Here is a 5,085-nt window from a genome sequence, read left to right as displayed (position 1 = left end):
ATATGTACAGTAGAATTTTTCACTTTAAGCTGGCATTATCCAGAACCGGGTCAGGGCCCGGACCCGGACCGTGCAGTGTGGTCCGCCGGCCTTCTAAAGATGTTTAGGAGATCGGGGCGCCCTTGGATTTGATTAGAAACTTGCATAATTTCTTAACTTGACCCCATTATCTTAAAAAAAACGGCCAGGCCAAGACCAAAGCATGAAGGCTGCGAGGATCGGGGGACTCTCATTTTTGGTCACAGCGTACAGTAGTAGATCAGTAACCTCTGTTTATCGTGATAACCTTTAATTATTTTCCAGTACTTTTTTAAATGATAAAACACATTGTCTCGCCAGTTTTGCTAAAGATACGGTTTTAGTGTTTACGCATAAATTTGTAAGCCGTAGGTTTAAATCTCGTGGTCTAATTTTCTGCATTTTCATCGTAAGGGAAGGCGCTCGTTTGCGATTTACGCGCTGAATATTGTAAGCAGAGGAGCCTTAAGGCACAGCCTCGCCTTAACACCATCGTTTGCATTGTCATTGTCATCCAGAAAAGCAGTCGTAAGAAAATGAATCTGTGGCGGCTCCGAACATTAAAAAAACTATATCTAGACTGCAAATACATCCCAATCTTACTATCAACACGTTTTAAGACCCCTCTCCTTTCCACCGGTATACAAGCTAAGAGAGAAATATTGGAAATCCCATCTGAAGTAGCCCTCGTCTCACCTTCGGAGCTGTGAGCGATGGGGATCATAATTAAAAGGGGTACAGTTACTTTGAAAATGTGTATGTGATACTTAAATTTAAATAAAATAAAAAGATAAATTATATAACACAGACTGCTATCTATGTCCATGTGTTTAAGACGTATGAATCGGTTTTAAAACAGGCACACCCCTTTACTTCTCACAAATCCAACTGGAGTCTCAGTCCGTCGTCGCGATGAATTAGGAGCTCAGATGTAGGCTAAGTGATTGCAATTTACTTATTTAAAAGAACCAATTCAAATCAAAAGGGAGACATTTTGTAATGGTAGTTATCGTATTATACAGTATACGTAATTGTGGATATACAGTACATAAAGGGTATGAATAGGTGTGAGCTTTTACTGTATATTTAATATTTTATCTGACCCACTTGTAGAAACCGCCTACTCAGATTTAGTTAAGTGGTCTGCCACCATAAAGACAGAAAAATATAATGACACCCTGTTAAATTAACTGTAAAATAAACGCCGTAACTGCGGCCATATGAAAATTTGGATAAAGATTATACAAACATCCTAAGGAGCTCTATGACATATGAGCGTCGTAATAATGGTTGGTGACCTGACGTAACAGTGCTCCCTGAATTACACGATCTGTATATACCCAAATACAGATATATCACTCAACACGGAGCTCTGTTAGTGAAATGATTGTTCTGATGTACGGCTGATGTCCAAACACTGAAAACATGATTGTGTATGCAATCGCACTCCCGAGCTCCATTGGGTATGGTTAAAATAACTTTTTATAGTTCATCACATTCAAAGTGTGTGTACTTGATGAAAGTGTAACACGCATTTGGAGGAGTTATTCAGGATTTTCTTTCATTCAACTATTTCAAGACCCATTATTTTCAGATGTTGTAGTATACGTGAATAATGAAAGGCCTTCATATTACACAATGAAGGAATGACTTCGCAGGTGTGAAGAATAAAAGATTAATTCAGCTCACTTTGGGGAGTTTCACAATGGCCCTCCTTATAGAAATGTGGGTTTGATTAAAGGAGTGAAGAAAAAGCACTGAATAATATTTGCTTCTGTAAACGTAATCATCTCAAAATATGGTTGAAGAAATTGAAGAAGGTTAAACATAATCCAAAACGTATAAGGTCAATTTAAGTACAACCAGAATTCTAGTGTTTATGCAATGCATCTGTGGGTTGATATGAAATACGGCCGTACTTAAACTAAACGAGGTTATCGAGAGCATATTCCGAGTACGGCTGTGGCCAGTTGTACTGTGAACTGCGAGGACCTTATCTTATCCTGAACGGGCTGTGCGAATACCGTCCTCTGCTGGCAGAAGGAATAGATTACAACGGCACTGTATTGGCGATTAGTCCTATTGCTGGAATATTGAAACAACAAGGAGTCCGCGGAGTCAAGCAATGCTGAATAAACAAGTACCTGAAATTCAATAGGATTTTGTGTATTGATTACAAATAGGTGTGGAATTCTCATGTACAGTGGTATTCATGGATTCCTTACACAAGCAGCCGTTGTTATGATACTTTCGTAATCTGAATATAAATCTGTTATCTACTTAAAACTGTAATTATTGAATAGATTAATGTCTTTGAAATGCTTCATTAACTGGGCAGTTTCCATGTTTGGAAATGTTTTATTTTGATTGCTGATTGCTAGATACTGTATGTTTAATAGGCATGCTGTTAATATTTTCTACAAGAGCCAAATAAGACAGTTATGCTGTAGTAAGTTATACATAAGTTATATAACATAAGTTATACAGTTTTTTGTTCTGAGGTCAATTTGAATCTCATACTAAATAACTGGTGTCCTTTTATCTGAGAAACACTACCTGATTGATCACCTGATGCCTAGAAATTAGCATGCACAGTAGCCCAGCGTTTAGCATTGCTAGCTCACAGTGCTGAGGCCCTGGGTACACTTCTGGACCTGGGGTGCTATCTGTATGGAGCTTGTATGTTCTCCCCATGTTTGCATGAGTTTGCTTTGGGTGCTCCGGCTTCCTCCCACACTTCAAAGAACTACTGGTAGGTTAATTGGCTTCTGGGATAATTGGTGAGTGTCTGTGTCTTCCCTGCATTGGACTACCATCCAGTCCCAGGTATCTCCTGCTTATTACTTTCTGAGGCTCTGGCTCCCCCGTGCCCCGCGACCCCCTGACCCCCTGACCCTGAATTGGATGAAGCGGTTAGAAAATGGGTGGTTTCTGTTATGCTCTGGTCATGCTCTGCCATAGCAACAACTTGTAAAAAATGCAGATGCTAGGATTTAACTCAAAGAAGGAGCTCAGATCACTGTGTTGGCATCGCTGTACAGGTGTCCGGTTTGTTTTAGAACATGTGCTAAAATCTTATTTACTCACTTCTAGACTTTTTACCCCCCATATCAGCCTGCAGGTGCACAGTGGTCTGTGGACACCCTCCTTGCTCTGTCGTAAAACAGGAAATAAAAAGCAACTGGTTTTGACTTTAATGCACTGAGACTGTGGAACTCACAGAACTCTCTTGTCAGAAAGGCAGCTTCTAACAGCTTTTAAGTGAAGACTAAGAACACTTTTCTATTTTATTCAAATAGATTATATATATTTTGTTTAAATATATGTTATAAATGTTAAAATGACAGCTCGTATAAGCTTGTATTTTTACCTTTCGATCATTTTTATAATTGCTTTGAGTTGCTTTTACCACGATAAACAGTACAAAATATGAGGTGTTGAACTTGTCAAAAGTTTTAAAGCGCTTTATGACGTAAAGTGTGATGACAGTCCTTGGCGGTCTATGTAACAATTCTTCTTGAAGTAGGTCATCGGGCCAACAGTATATAAACATTACAGCTCAAGTGCTTTTGTATCTGAACGCTTTTAGGTAAGTAATTTAGCAGCTGCGGTATTAATAATGATTTTAATGGCAAATTCAGTTGCAGGTAAAATAAAAATGGCGGATAACTTTCTTTCTAGCTTCGTGAAGCGGTCGCGCTATATTATACATATATACCTTAATAAGAAACATAATATGTACAGTAGAATTTTTCACTTTAAGCTGGCATTATCCAGAACCGGGTCAGGGCCCGGACCCGGACCGTGCAGTGTGGTCCGTCGGCCTTCTAAAGATGTTTAGGAGATGGAGGCGCCCTTGGATTTGATTAGAAACTTGCATAATTTCTTAACTTGACCCCATTATCTTAAAAAAAAACAGCCAGGCCAAGACCAAAGCATGAAGGCTGCGAGGATCGGGGGACTCTCATTTTTGGTCACAGCGTACAGTAGTAGATCAGTAACCTCTGTTTATCGTGATAACCTTTAATTATTTTCCAGTACTTTTTTAAATGATAAAACACATTGTCTCGCCAGTTTTGCTAAAGATACGGTTTTAGTGTTTACGCATAAATTTGTAAGCCGTAGGTTTAAATCTCGTGGTCTAATTTTCTGCATTTTCATCGTAAGGGAAGGCGCTCGTTTGCGATTTACGCGCTGAATATTGTAAGCAGAGGAGCCTTAAGGCACAGCCTCGCCTTAACACCATCGTTTGCATTGTCATTGTCATCCAGAAAAGCAGTCGTAAGAAAATGAATCTGTGGCGGCTCCGAACATTAAAAAAACTATATCTAGACTGCAAATACATCCCAATCTTACTATCAACACGTTTTAAGACCCCTCTCCTTTCCACCGGTATACAAGCTAAGAGAGAAATATTGGAAATCCCATCTGAAGTAGCCCTCGTCTCACCTTCGGAGCTGTGAGCGATGGGGATCATAATTAAAAGGGGTACAGTTACTTTGAAAATGTGTATGTGATACTTAAATTTAAATAAAATAAAAAGATAAATTATATAACACAGACTGCTATCTATGTCCATGTGTTTAAGACGTATGAATCGGTTTTAAAACAGGCACACCCCTTTACTTCTCACAAATCCAACTGGAGTCTCAGTCCGTCGTCGCGATGAATTAGGAGCTCAGATGTAGGCTAAGTGATTGCAATTTACTTATTTAAAAGAACCAATTCAAATCAAAAGGGAGACATTTTGTAATGGTAGTTATCGTATTATACAGTATACGTAATTGTGGATATACAGTACATAAAGGGTATGAATAGGTGTGAGCTTTTACTGTATATTTAATATTTTATCTGACCCACTTGTAGAAACCGCCTACTCAGATTTAGTTAAGTGGTCTGCCACCATAAAGACAGAAAAATATAATGACACCCTGTTAAATTAACTGTAAAATAAACGCCGTAACTGCGGCCATATGAAAATTTGGATAAAGATTATACAAACATCCTAAGGAGCTCTATGACATATGAGCGTCGTAATAATGGTTGGTGACCTGACGTAACAGTGCT

The sequence above is a fragment of the Lepisosteus oculatus genome, unplaced genomic scaffold, assembly GCF_040954835.1.
Source record: "Lepisosteus oculatus isolate fLepOcu1 unplaced genomic scaffold, fLepOcu1.hap2 HAP2_SCAFFOLD_37, whole genome shotgun sequence".
NCBI lineage: Eukaryota > Metazoa > Chordata > Actinopteri > Semionotiformes > Lepisosteidae > Lepisosteus > Lepisosteus oculatus.
Note: the sequence above shows the minus strand (reverse complement) of the source record.